The sequence below is a fragment of the Labeo rohita genome, chromosome 18 (genome assembly GCF_022985175.1).
Source record: "Labeo rohita strain BAU-BD-2019 chromosome 18, IGBB_LRoh.1.0, whole genome shotgun sequence".
NCBI lineage: Eukaryota > Metazoa > Chordata > Actinopteri > Cypriniformes > Cyprinidae > Labeo > Labeo rohita.
The window spans coordinates 2,577,473-2,593,036 of NC_066886.1; the positions used below are offsets into that span (position 1 = coordinate 2,577,473).

A 15,564-nucleotide genomic window follows, 5' to 3' on the forward strand; every position below is an offset into this window, starting at 1 on the left:
CACTAATTTTAATTTCTATGTATCTATTTATTTTTATTCTTATTTTTATTTATTTCCATTTTTTTATTTTATTTTTTTTGCTAATTATGGCATTGTATACTATGGCAATTTTTGACTTTGACAAATCGCTCTGGATAAAAGCCTCTGCTAAACAAATAAACAGAAATGTTCCACCCTAAAATAATAATTACAATTATTAATATTTTTACTACATTACTACATTTAATTTTACCTCTAATTTTAATTTCTATGTATTTATTTTATTTTATTTCTAAACCTGGCATTGTAAATAAATAAACAGAAATGTTCCACCCTAAAATAATAAATACAATTATTATTTTTTTTTCTGCATTTCATTTCACCACTAATTTTAATTTGTCTATTCATTTTATTTTTATTTATTTATTTTTTAATATTTTTTTCTAAACCTGGCATTGTATCCTACGACAAAGTTTGACTCTATGACAAACTGCAATGGATAAAAGCCTCTGCTAAATGAATAAACAAATGTTCCACCCTAAAATCTTTGCGTCGTTCACAAAAAAGATTTGTGAACAAATTACTTCTAAATATGTTAATCTATGCATACAATCCAAACAAGCCAAAGAGATAAAAGCGTGACGACAAATACAAGCACTGCCTCAAACAAAACAAACACAATCCTTATCTTTACATACAAGACTGTCAGCTTTAGCAGAAATAGTTGTACAATATCAGTCAATCAGTGGCAACAGAAAGCAGCAAAATGCAACTGAGATGCACACAAGCCTACAAAATCTGTTTTACACAACATTTACTCAAAATGGCCAAATCTCAACACTAGCTGTGTTTTAGATGATTCACACAAACATACAAGTCAGCTGATAGTCTGTAATTAAACTTCACCTCACCAAACGCCGCCCGGCATACTGACACTCAATCCTAGCAGTATTCCCGTAAGAACAGCTCCTCCAGATCCCGTCAGACTCTGAGCGAGAGTGTGAGAAACTGTGTGTGTGTGCTGGTTTTAAGAGGTTGTGGCCTCCCTGATGTGATGTCACAGGTGAACAGGAAAGACTATGAGTTTGATCTGTGACTGACTGGCCATGAATGGTGTAACATGATACCAGAGTCTGAAAAACACACACACGCAGATAATACAAATAGGAAACCGTATTACCTGTAAACACACTTCAGCTATGAGCAAACGCACATCACAAAGGCAACAGGGCAAACAAACACACGACACAAGCGTGTTAAAGTCACAGTAACACTAAACACATGCACACACAGCTGGTCAACGACTGTTTGAGACTGACACGGTCTGCTGTGTGAAACACTTTCCTATCATAGTTGGGACTTTCCATTGACTTACACTGTTTTATACTAAGCTAATGATATTGTATACAGTATCAACAGTTTTATATTCTCCTGAAATCATTATCCATACATTTCTCAACTAGTTTTTCTTTCTTCTTCCTCAGTGTAACTGATTTCAGGTTTAACTATCCTTGTGGAGACATTTAGTTCTCACAATAGGCAAAACCTGACCCACCCACACACATACACACACACACAAACACACACAACACCAATGTGGACTCACATTTCAGACAGTGCTGTCACATTTAGCAGAGGTCTGTCATCACTGTGGTCTCTTTTATCAGACACACACACACACACCCCTTAGTTAAACTAAATACAGAGTTGAGGTGTTAAAGTTCATTTGCTGATATACGTGTCTACAAAAAGATGTAACAAAACATGCACACATTTACTTAAAAAAATAAAAAACAGATACATAATACAATTATTAATTGAAAAATAAAGTTGAATAACCAGCTAACTAACTAACTAAAATAAATAAAGGAGAGAAAAAGTGATTGAACAATGAAATAAATAAATATTACATAGATAAATGGGTAAAAAAAAAGATACAAAAAAGATAAATAGATAAATAAATAAGAATAGATAGTCTAAACGAATAAATGGATAAATAAATAAAAGTTAAAACAAAAATAGATAAAGACATTTAAATTTTTTTTGGACTTGGAAATATTTAAAAAATATTTTGATAAATAAATATCTAATAAAATTTTAGACACATTAGACATATAGGTAAATAAAAAGAATAAATAGAAAAATAAAAAAAATGAATGAATGAATGAACAAATAATTAAATAAATAAATAAATAAATAAAGGCGAGAAAGATATTATTTATTTATTTTTTGGACCAAGAAATAAAATATATTAATAACTAGATAAATAACTAAATAAAATATTAGGCAAATCAAATAAATTAGGTAATTGAATAGGTAAATAAAAAGAATAAATAAAAAAATTAAAAAACGAATGAATATAGGAGAGAAAGAGATTTTTAAGAAACAGAATTAATAATTCATATATATATATATATATATATATATATATATATATATATATATATATATATATATATATATATATTTTTTTTTTTTTTTTTTTTTTTTTTTTTTTTTTTTTAATTTTTCTATTTATTCTTTTTATTTTCCTATTTATCTAGACATTTTTATTTCTATTTCTTTGTCCTAAAAGAAATAAAAATCTCTTTCTCTCTGATATTCATTCAATCAAATTTTAAAAAAAAAAAATAATAATAATAAATACAAATAAATAGATAAACACCCAAATAAAATATTAGACAAATTAGATAAATTAGACATATTACATAAATTGATAAAAAAAAAAAAAATAAAATAAATAAATTAAATTAAATTAAATTAAATTAAATTAAATTAAATTAGATTTGGACAAAGAAATAAAAAATAATGAGATAAATAAATACTCAAATAAAATATTAAACGAATTGCATAAATTAGACATATTGGATAAATGGGTAATAAAAAAAGAAAGAAAGAAAGAAAGAAAGAATGAAAGAAAAAGAAAGAATAAATATACTAGTGATTTGAACAAACACCTTATACTCAACTAAAGGAAGGAAAAAAAAAAAAGTACAAAATAGTTCTGCAATAGTTTAAAAAAAGAAACACAGTGATTTAACACAAAAATGAGAAACAAAGCTGCCATTGTAAGCCACACTGTGAGATATAAAGATACAAAATTGCTTCATTAAAATCACCAAAACACAAGAACACAAATGTTTAGAGACAAAGAGCAGCGAAACAGCAGGAATGAGGAAATGAGTAAGTCTCTGGGACTTTGCTCTGGTCTCCGGTAATTAAACTGACCTCAGCACTGTTTCATATACACACACACACACACACACAAGTGTTTAACAAACCTTGCGTGCTTTTCATTCAAGTAAACAAAGAACTTCATTCACACTCAAACCTGCGTGTTCCCCTTCATTGTCTCAAAGAGCATATGCAAAAACCAGAACAAAGTTCTGAGACCTGAAAACCACCAAACACAACCCATAAGAGGAAGTACTGTAGCTGTAGCGTGTACCTGTGTGAGTCAGCGGTCTGTTTATCAGCTCGTCTACACTTAAATGACATGATGAACACCTGACGGCTGTCCTGCGTGTGCTGCTTCAGCACGGCTGTGACGTACCGGCGAGACATCACACATCATCGCTGTGGTGCGGCCTGAGTTTAGTCATGTGATAGTCTGGTATCATCACTGATCATGACAGTGTTTCACTGTTTTATCTTCACCTGCTCTACTTGCGACACAATTAGTCTGGATTTTCATGTCTACAGATCAACTGGAGCTACAGCGAGCGATTCCGATTCCAAAAAAAAGATATACTTAACTCAAACTCCCATTTATTTCAATTGCACTAATGACATCTTTTCAACTCTGAAACTAATGGAAACTTGGTTCTGCCAATGTATACAAAAATATAAAGGTAATTCTGACTTCTGACTTTTTTCTTGCTATTTTGAAGCACACAGAATTGTTAGATATACACTTGCAATTCTGAGGAAAAAAGCTAAATCGTAAGACATAAACTGGCAATTGCATAAAAAAAAGTCAGAATTGTTAAAATGTTGAATTAACAATTATGCAATATGAAAAGTTGCAATGCAACTCAGACTTCTGACTTTTTCGCAGTTCTGTACTTATATCTTGACATTGTATCTTTTCTTCATTCTGAGATACAAAGCCAGTTATGAGATAGGTAGAAATTTGCAATTCTGGCAGAATTATGAGATATAAACTTGCAATTCTGAGAAAAAAGCACATTTGTGAGACATAAACTTGAAAATTGCAAGAAAAAAGTCAGGTTTGTAAGACAAAAAGTCACAATTACAATCAGACAATTTAAAACGCTTTTCCTTGCAAATCTGAGTTATCTATCTTGCAATTCTGACATTTTTCTTGCAGTTCAGAGATATAAAGCTACAATTATGAGATATAAACTTGCAATTCCGAGGAAATAAGGCAGAATTATGAGACAAAAACTCACAATTACAATCACATTATTTAAAACATTGAATTGTGATATATAAACTCAGACATCTGATTTTTTTTTGCAAATCTGAGTTATCATCTTGAAATTCTAATTTTGAGATACAAAGCTAAAATTATGAGATATAAACTTGTAATTCTGAAAAAAAAGCAAATTTGGGACATATAAACTCAATTGCGAGAAAAAAGGCAGTAATGTGAGATAAAAAAAAAGTCACCATTACAATCACACCCTTTAAAACGTTTAATTTCGATATGTAAACTCAGAAATCTGACTTTTTTCTTGCAAATCTGAGTTTTTAATCTGGCAGTTCAGAAGTATGAGATATAAATTTGCAATTCTGAGAAAAAAAGCAAATTTGTGAGATATAAACTTGCAATTGCGAGAAAGAAGTCTTTGCTTGCTTACAATGAAAAGAATTTCTGAATTAGAATTCAGAGTTTTTCTTGCAAAGTTGAGCTTTTACCTTGCAATTCTGACACCAAAAAAAAAAAAAAAAAAAAAAAAAAAAAAAATTCACAATTACAATCACACAATTTAAAATGTTGAATTTCGATATGTAAACTCAGAATTCTGACATTTTTTCTTGCAAATCTGAGTTTTTACCTTCTGATTTTCTTCCTCACAGTTCTAAAAGGTAGAATTATGAGATATAAACGTGCAATTCTGAGAAAAAAAGCAAACTTGCAAGATATAAACTTGCAATTGCAAGGAAAAAATTGTGAAATAGTCGCAATTACAATAATGCAATTAAATTTTTTTTATTTCTGAATTAGACTTTTTTTGCCTGCAAATGAAAATTTTTATCTCCCAATTCAGACTTTTTTCTCACAGTTTTGAAATATAAAGCCAGAATTATGAGATATTGCCAATATGAGATTGGCAGAACTGTGAGATAAAAAGGCACAATTACAATCACACAATTATAAGATTTAAACTTGCAGTTCTGAAAAAAAAGGCACATTTGTGAAATATAACCTTGCAAACTGCAAGAAAAAAAAAGCCAGAATTGTGAAACTGAAAAAAGTCAAATGCGATATGTAAACTCAGAATTCTGACTTTTTTGAGTTTATCTCTCGCAATTTGTACTTATTTCCTTACAGTTCTGAGACATAAAGGCAAAATTGTGAGATATAAGCTTGTAATTCTGAGAAATCTGTGAAATATAAACTTGCAATTGCTAGAAAAAAGGCAGAACTGTGAGATAAAAAGTTGATTTTTAATTATGCAAAAAAAAAAAAAAAAAATCTCAACTCCTTAAAATTGCAAGAAAAAAAGTCTAAATTGCGAGAAATATATATAATAAAAGGAAAAAAACAAACAAAATGCCAGTAATTAATTAACATCTCTAAACAAATAAACTGGTATTTTATCAGAATATTGTGCATCAGTGTTGTTAATGTTAATTAAAATGATTTAAAATAGATTTCATTCATTGAAATAAATCTGAAAAAACTATTAAAAATAAAATGATGACACAAAATCACTAAGATTTGAAGTGAAATTAAAATGAAAACTGAAAATATACAAATAAAAGCTTTGAAAATATGAATCAGTTCTACAGTACGACATAAATAATGGTAAAACAACACGCTGACAGACATGAGGTAGGGTTTTCTTAGCTCATGTGAGATCACACAGAACAAAGCATTGTTCATCAGGATAAGAATAGCTCTCGTCTCTCTGGAGGTGTAATAGAGCGAGGAGTGACGGAGGCACAGCTTCAGCTATTAATACAGCCGCTGCTATAAATGTAGGAATTGTGAATTTATGGATTTGCCTCGTCGAGCAGGTCCGGTTTGAGCGTGCAAGAACAGTTTGTCGTCATTAAATTCTAGGCTCTTCTTGAAGATAAGGCAGCATTTCTGATTACTCCTGGCTCACGCTAATTTAACGCCGGTGTTGTGACATTCGTTCCAATCACCTGACAGGTTTTGGGAAATGTTTCCTGACGTCGTTTTCTCGACATGCGGGTTAATTTGCCTCCAGCTGCGTGAAACGGTCTTTACGAGACCTGCGACGCAAGGCCAGAAGCAGCTTTTCATTACCTCCGTGAAGCCACGCAGAGACAGAATTGGCACACATGCGATTTAATCTCGTGTTCAAGCTGGTGGTAAGAAAATGATACCAAACAGAGACGCGCGAGAGGGTGTGCATAGACACAAGATGTCTAAAATTACACCGAAAGCATCTTAAAACATTCACACGTCAAAAATGCATCACAGAGACGCAAAGCCTCACAATGAGCACATTTAATTTAGAAAAAAAGAGCAACTATATTTATTTTTCAACATGTCTAAAGCTATAAATGTCATTGCTTCTGCTGTTAATCCTTTTTTTTTAAAAATAGCAATGATGTTTTAGCATTATTATTATTATTTTATATCATTTTTGCATTTTAATTTTACTGTAAGTTTTAACTACTTTGATGTCAAAAATCCAAACATATCAAAATAGGTAATTCAAAACAATAATAAATACTATATAAATAATACTGAAATAAGGCTGAAAAAATGTGATAAAAATATTTTAAAAAGTTTTAAAAAACCTTAACTTAAAACTAAAATTACTAACATGGAAATAAAGATCAGTTAAAGCTAAACACCGAAAAAAATCTGGTCTAGAAACAGTTTTTACTCAGAAATTGCTAGTAAATTTTTACTAATAATTACAGAAAATGGCAAGTAACATTGAATTAAACAGGACATTTTGAAGTAGAAAGCATAAAATGTTTTTTTTTTTTGTTTTTTTTTTTAATTAAATACCTAAATTTCTATTTAGCTTTAATTTATTTTCATTTTTATTTCCATTTACGTAATTATATTATTTACATTTTTGTCATCAAATTTTTATTTTATTTTAATTTTAGTATTATTTATACAGTATTTATTAATGTTTTTAATTAGCTTTTATATTATCATTTTTTGCTAGTAAATGCTAGTAAATTTCACTAATAGTACAAAAAATGGCAAGTAACAATAATCTTTGCTTTTTTTAAATACCTAAATTTCTATTTAGATTTAATCTATTTTTATTTATATTTTGATTTTAGTATTTAAATTTCAGTTTTCAAATTAAACTTTAAAAAAAACATACAATTTTATTTTAGCTTTATTTTTGTATTATTTATGTAGCATTTATTAATGTTTTGAATTAGCTTTTATATGATCTTTTTTTTTTTCATTTTTATTTTACTGCAAGTTTTAGCTATTTTGATGTATGCTTTTATCATTTTTATTACATACAAAAATCTTGTCTAGAAACAATTTTTACTTAGAAATTGCTAGTAAATTTCACTAAGAATTAAAAAAAAATGGCAAGTAATGGAAACTTTAAAGTAGAAAGCATGAAATTACATTTTCTTGTAAAACATACTTTAATTTATTTTTATTCCCATTTTAGTAATTTTAGTATTTCACGTTAAACTTTTTAAATCAAATTTTTATTTTATTTTAGCCTTATTTTAGTATTATTATATAGTATTTATTAATGTTTTGAATTAGCTTTTATATTATCATTTTTTATTTTGATGTGCTTTTATCATTTTTATTACAAATGGAAAAACAAAATAGAAACAATTTTCACTCAAAAATTGCTAGTGAATTTCACTAATAATTACAAAAATGGCAAGTAATGCATTAAATTAAATGAGAAATTTTGAAGTAGAAAGTGTGTAATGATATTCAATAATGTTTTAAAAGCAAAATTTCAAGTTATTTTATTTTATTTTGTTTTATTTTTTCTGCTTTATTTTCAATTACCAAAACAAATATACAATCGTGTATTATTTAAAAATAATAATAATAATAATAATAATTATTTCACACAACCAAACTTCAAAAGAATGATACTGAGTTTGATTGACATGCCAAGCGACCAATCACATTTCACATGTCTTTAATGTTTAATTCAGGGGCGGGTTCATCTGAAACAGCTGATGCCACAAAAATAGACTGACATGGTTAAAAAAAAGACGGGCTAAAAGAAATAAAACTGCTGAAAATAGTAAAATATTCACAGTTTGCAACCAGAACTCCTGAAATTTCATAATTCAGAAAACAAAGCTACTATCTACATCATGTGCATAAGGCATACTACTATTTGTGTCCAATTTGCATGTATTATTTTAAGCAATATGCAAGGTGCATGCATGGGCGTTCAGTCTGAGACGCATCCTGCTTCCATGCAAGTCCTCTTCCAGTGAACACATTCCATATACATGAAATAAACCTGTCTCTCTCTCGTCTGGCACATGCATTCACACACGTCCTTCTGCTGCACCTCAGAGAAGCACATCTAAAGGTCTGTCTGATGTCCAAACACTCGGCTCTGACACGGCGATGGGCTCTCGGACATGACAGATCTCTTTCATAACAAGACCGCCGAGACCCGACAGCACATCAGGAGTCTCTCAACGAACCGTTCCTCAGCTCTAGACGGTGGCCTTTTTAAGACTATTTGAGTTCGGCTGAGGATTCATTCCATGCGTATGACATGCAACTCCAAGCTTAAACTATGTTAAATATTAATAGCTTTCTGAAAACTGCATGAAATCTCGCCATCACGCGTAGAATATTTCACATGGCTGATCAAACTCTGATTTCAGTGGTTTCAAACCTCCAGCAGTCTGTCGTTCCCTGGAGACGCGGCTTTAAAAACACGCTCGGCCCGGCAGGACACGACGCTTCACATCTCCCCAGGAGGACACGTGCTCTCCCAGGGTTAAACTGGGTAGCGGGCCGTCCCGTCATCTTCAACATGTGCACACGCACATGCATGCACACACCCTCCAGACAAAATAATTACACATTCTGATGTTCAAAGACGGATGATGTGAGAATGAGCAATGCATGCGTGTGTGTGTGTGTGTGTGTGTGTGCACAGTCAGGCATCTATTAAAACCAAGAGAGACGATCATAACAGCGCCGGCGGTCGTTGGAGGGGGTCGTGTTACAGACGGAGAACAGCGTTGCAGTTTTATGTTCATGCTAATGATCTACACAGGGTGGGGTGCAGCCAGACACTTTAAGTGTATATTTTATCATATATTAAAAAAAAGCACAGCGCTGCAGCTCCTAAAAATGCTGAATTATTCCCAAGACACGCAGGAATACTGAACTCACAGATGTGAGGTGGAATTTGCTGGCATTTCCTATAAAAATAAAATCATCTTGGAGGATAAGCACATATAAACATTTAAAATTTTTGCACGGAACGCAAATGATGCACGGAATATATTTTGCAGAATAGACTGCTCACAGGTTTGCACGATCTGTAATATTGTAATATTCATATGAAATAAAACAGAGGGAGGAAAAAGTATTTTAAAAATATTTTCAAAAATTGCTAAATATTTTTTAAATGTTTTCATTCATTTAAAATATTTTTATCTCTAAAATATTTTAAATAATATTTTTAAATATTATAAATAAATAAATATTTTTTAAATATTTTCAAAATATTTTTCCATTTTTTAAATATTGTTTTTAATCAATGCATATATCATGCAACTTAAAGCATAAAATATGTGATACTGGTAAGTATTTATAGCTTTCTGAAAATGGTATATATTTATTTATTTATTTTCTAAATATTTCTCAAATATATTTTTAAATATATTAAATATTTAATCAATGCATATACAATGCAACTTAATGTGTAAACTATGTAGTATTGGAACAGTAAAATTTCATACTTTCTGAAAATGGTATGAAATCTTGCCATGATGCACGGAATATATGTTGCATAATAGACTGCTCACAAGTTTGCACAATCTGTGATACTGTAATATTTATATGAAATAAAACAAAGGGAGGGAAAAGTATTTAAAAAAATATTTGTAAAACTGCTAAATATTTTTTAAATGTTTTAATTTATTTAAAATATTTTTATCTTTACATATTTTAAATAATATATTTAAATATATTTTTAAATATTTTAAATATATATTTTTTAATCAATGCATATGCCATGCATGTGCACTATGTGATACCGATAAGTATTTACAGCTTCCTGAAAATAATATTTATTTATTTTCTAAATATTTCTCAAATATTTTTGTAAATATATTAAATATTTAATCAGTGCATATACAGTGCAACTTAATGTGTAAACTATGCAATATTGGAACAGTAAACTTTCTGAAAATGGTATAAAATCTTGCCATGATGCACAGAATATATTTTGCATAACAGACTGCTCACAAGTTTAGACAATCTGTAATACTGTAATGTTTATATGAAATAAAACAGAGGGAGGAAAAAGTATTGTAAAAATATTTTTAAAACTGTTAAATATATTTAAAATGTTTTCATTTATTTAAAATATTTTTATCTTTAAATATTTTAAATATATATATTTTTTTAATCAATGCATATACCATACAACTTAAAGCATAAACTATGTGATACTGATAAGTATTTATAGCTTTCTGAAAATGGTATACATTTGTTTATTTTCTAAATATTTTTCAAATATATTTTTAAATATTTAAAATATTTAATAATTTAAAATTACTCATTTAATCAATGCATATACAATGCAACTTAATGTGTAAACTATGTAATATTGGAACAGTAAAATATTATTAGCTTTCTGAAAATGGTATGAAATCTTGCAGAATATACTTTGCATAATAGACTGCTCACAAATTTGCACAATCTGTAATATTGTAATGTTTATATGCAATAAAACAGAGGGAGAAAATAATAATAATAATAATAATTTATAAAATATAAAACGACAAAATATATAATATAAAAAATAAAATGACAAAATATTTCAAAATGTTTTCATTTATTATAAATAAATAAATACTTATTTTTAAAATATTTTCAAACATATTTTTAAATATTTTAAATATTGTTTTTAATCAATGCATATACCATGCAACTTAAAGTGTAAACTATGTGATACTGGAAGAGTTAAATATTTGTACTTTACTGAAAATGGTATGAAATCTTGCCATGATGCACAGAATATATTTTGCATAATAGACTGCTCACAAGTTTACAAAATAATATACAAAAGGGAGAAAATAAAATATTTAAAATTATTTAAAAAATTGCAACATTAATTGTTTTATGTCTTTTAAATTAATTACTGCTGCCAAAATGAATCCGCATAACAGATTTTCTTTTTGAATCCATAATAAAAAAAATAACTGGATTTACGCACATTATTTCATTCATAAGTTTACATTGCGGTTGCTAATATTGTGCATTTACTCCCCAAGAAATAAAGTGCTGAGAAATAAAGCTGGATCTTAACACCAGAGCTCGAATGTGCAGAGCATGCTGGGAAGAACATGGAGGAATTTTGTCAAAAAGAGTGAATTATGCCTGCAGTTAAAATATATTAACATTGTGTGGTTTGATGATTTATATCTAGTGGACAAACTTGGCCTAAGTGAGCTAAGTGTGTCTTTGGGGACATCTGAGAATATGCACAATTGGAAAACAACTTCTGAATGGAGTAAATCATGTTTTTTGTCATTCTAAAAAAATCTAATTTTAGAGTTCAGGTTAACAGAGCAAAGCTAGTTAAGTGTGTGTGTTGCGGAAACGCAGAGATCATCCAATCCCTGGAGTCGTGACGCTGCCGCGGCCAGAGCACAAATACAACAGATGGTCCTGAAGAAACACGGCCAATTTACATAGAAATCAGCTGAGAGAGAGAGAGAATTAAACAACGAACCTCAACACTCAGATCTCAACACGAGACTCCATCAGTGACCATCAGTGACCGCAACGACACTCAAACTCACCATTACCAGACTGGTTCAAATTGGCTTAACTCTTGGATTAGTCTTGGACTGGTGGATTAGTGTTGGATAAACTTGAGCATAACATGCAATCACACACATAAACAGACCATCGTCTAGTTTTCTTCTGGTGGTGACCATGGAAACATCTCAAGGAGGATGTGGGAGACGGGAGACTTCATCCATCATGCCTGACTGCATCACAGACTGTCGTTGTTTACTTACCCAGACTTCTATTTCTATATAAAGCTAATTATAAACACTACAACTTAACCCTAACTGAAAACTTTCTGCATTTTTAGAATTTTTTTTAAAGAATACAATTTATTTTTATGCTGCTTTTGCAAAAAGTCTGAACACATAAAGTCTGAACACATAATATGGCTAAGTGAGTATATACAAACACACCTAGAAGAAATGTAGTCTGGATCGGTGGTTCTCAGCTGGTTTTGCTTCAGGTCCAGATTGGACATTAAGTGGAGGCTAAATGCAATACCAACATTTTTTTATTGTAAAAATGCCCTTAAGATCAACATTTAAATATATGACTGCACAATTTTGGGTTTTGCTTTTCTTGTTTCCATAAGGCTGCACTACATGGCCAAACATTTGTATTTATGTATCAAAATAATAACAGCAATAATAATAACTAAAAAGTTCAAATCAAAATCAAAATATTATTATTAATAATATTATTACATAAAAGCTAAACAAAATAAGAAATTACTAAACGTTTATTATGAATAATAATAATAATAATAATAATAATAATAATAATAGTTATTATTATTTTTATATATATATTTTTTTAATAGTTTTTTTTTTTACCAAAATAGGAAATATTGCTATAAATATCATTTAAATTAGATAAATATTTCCATTTAAATAAAAAAAGTTTAAGAAATATTATTATTATTATTATTATTACTATTATTAAATAAAAGATAAACTAAATAACTTACTATTAATATGTATATTATTCTTACTACTACTACTAATAATAATAATAATTAAATAAAATTTTAATCAAAATAAAAATCTTTATCTCCTTCTTCCTCCTTTTATTGCTGATAAATAAAAGTTTAATTACAATATAGGAAATATGACTATTCACATCACTTAAATTATAATAATATTTTACTATAAAATAAAAAATATATATATTATTATTAAATAAAAGTTCAATAAAATAAGAAACTAATATTACGGTGTATAATATTCTTATTAATAATAATAATAATAATAATGTTATTTTATAATTTATTTACACATTTATTTTATAATTTTAAAAGAAAATATTACTATTAACAAATAATATTTTATATTTCACTATAAAATAATAATAATTATTATTATTATAATTATTATCATCAGTTATTATTATCATTATTATTATTTTTTAACTATTTAAGTTTAATTACAGAAATATGAAATAACATCACTTAAATTATATTATTATTTCACTATATATATATATATATATATATATATATATATAGGAATATATATATAATAATAATAATAATAATAACAACAATAATAATAATAATTAAATATTTAATAATTAAATATATTGTATATATATAAATTATAATAATATTTTACTATAAAATAAAAAATATATATATTATTATTAAATAAAATTAATAAAATAAGAAACTATTACTGTGTATATTATTCTTATTAATAATAAGTTATTCTATATGTATTCATTTATTTTATCATTTTAAAATAAAAAAATATTACTATTAACAAATTATTCACTATAAAATAAAGTAAGAAAATATAATAACAATACAAATAATAATAATAAATAATAATAATAAATAATAATAATAATAATTATTATTATTGTTATTGTTATTATTATTATTATTATTATTATTATTATTATTATTATTATAGTACAACATTAAAATTACAGCATTATTATTTATGGTTGTATTAATTTCTTCATTTTCAAGCATTAAACCATCAACCTTTAATTTTGGCAGAAAACCACATGGAGCCTTTAAAGCTTCTCTTTTGTTGAAGCTCTTCACATTACAAGTTTGGCAAGATGGTTGGCACATGTTACATTCCCAAAAGCATTATTTGATAATCACACCAAGCCACATCACAATTTCAGTTCTAATTCGATTAATCGGTTTGGTTTCTAAACATTTTTGGCTCACAATCCACCGACAACCACACGCCTCCAAACGGCATTAGCATTGACTGACCCGAATCAAACAAACAAGCCATTACAAAAAAACAACAACACAGGAAACAGGAAGTACACACTTCAGGGGAGCCATAAAACTTCAATTTACATCCCATCATGCCTCCAGCATCCAGACGGGCCGCATCTCTGACGCTGGGAGGGGCGACAGACCTCAAACGCACCCGCATAATCTATGAGACGCGTCGCCCGCTACTGATGAGACCCCCGCTGAAATGTTAGTTTAAGAAACATACGGACGCCTTGCTTGCAGGGTCCTCTGGGAAATGAGACAACAGAGAGACAATACCTCTCTTTTTTGGGGATGGGAGGGTCTCTAAAGACAAGGGGGAAGGGATTACATGCAGGTTCGCTGCACGGGATGCACATTCTGGAAGTTGACTAACAGGACGGCCCGTAAGAAACTCTAAAGACAGTGTCTGACAGGTCGATTTCATTGATCTGCTTCTGGCTCACGGTTCTCCTTCAGCTCGCTGCTGCTGAGTGTGCTAAGATGGGCTCTGGATCTCCGATCGATACCGTGACTCATGGGTAATTCTCGCTTGTCGGACCGCAGCGAGAGTTTGGATAGAGGAATCCGAGCGCAGCGCGTGTCCGTGTTCGACTATATGATCTCTCTAAGCGTGTGAAAACTGAGTCTGTTTGAATGCATAGAGTAGAAACTTGAGATTTGCTTTAAGAGCTGCTAAAAGCCTCTGATGGAACATTGTATAAAGCGCTTGAAGGATTTGCCTGGAAGTTACACGCACTTTTAAGAATGTGAGAATCAGCAAAATCTCAAAGTTGCCAAAAAAATCTTCAGCTATGGCATACACTAAGACTTTCTTCTCAAGTTTTAGGGCACTACACGTAAAACAGAGAGAAAAAGTCAGTAATTATCAGCTTATAGGTATCTAGCAAATAAAATAAAATAAAATAAAATAAAATAATTAGCTTATGGGTATCTGGCAAATAAAATAAAATAAAATGAAATAATTAGCTTATGGGTATCTAGTCTCAGCCTCAGATGTCACGCCCACGGAACGTTGGCTAAACGTCTGATGCATATGGTACACTTAACTGGAAACACTTCAGGAATGTCGAAGTCGTCATCTGATTGGTTGAATTTTATCGGATTTCCGGGGGACGCGAGTGTCGCGCTTATTTTCGGTCCGCCGGGAAACAAAGCGCAGACGTGTGATTGCAGA

General features: G+C 29.4%; 1 protein-coding gene across 4 annotated transcripts in view; it reads right to left on the reverse strand.

The window, feature by feature from the left end:
- pak1 (p21 protein (Cdc42/Rac)-activated kinase 1) overlaps window positions 1-15,564 on the reverse strand; it is a 69,393-nt gene that overhangs the window by 33,984 nt on the left and 19,845 nt on the right. Inside the window, exon 1 of one of the 4 annotated variants that reach the window (XM_051135257.1) lies at window positions 886-1,019. The exons of 2 other annotated variants lie outside the window; for them this stretch is intronic. The gene's annotated coding sequence lies outside the window, so the exon portion shown is untranslated. Of the gene's footprint in view, window positions 1-885; window positions 1,020-15,564 lie in introns of those variants that run through there. One more of the 4 variants, XM_051135258.1, reaches the window with a different exon arrangement.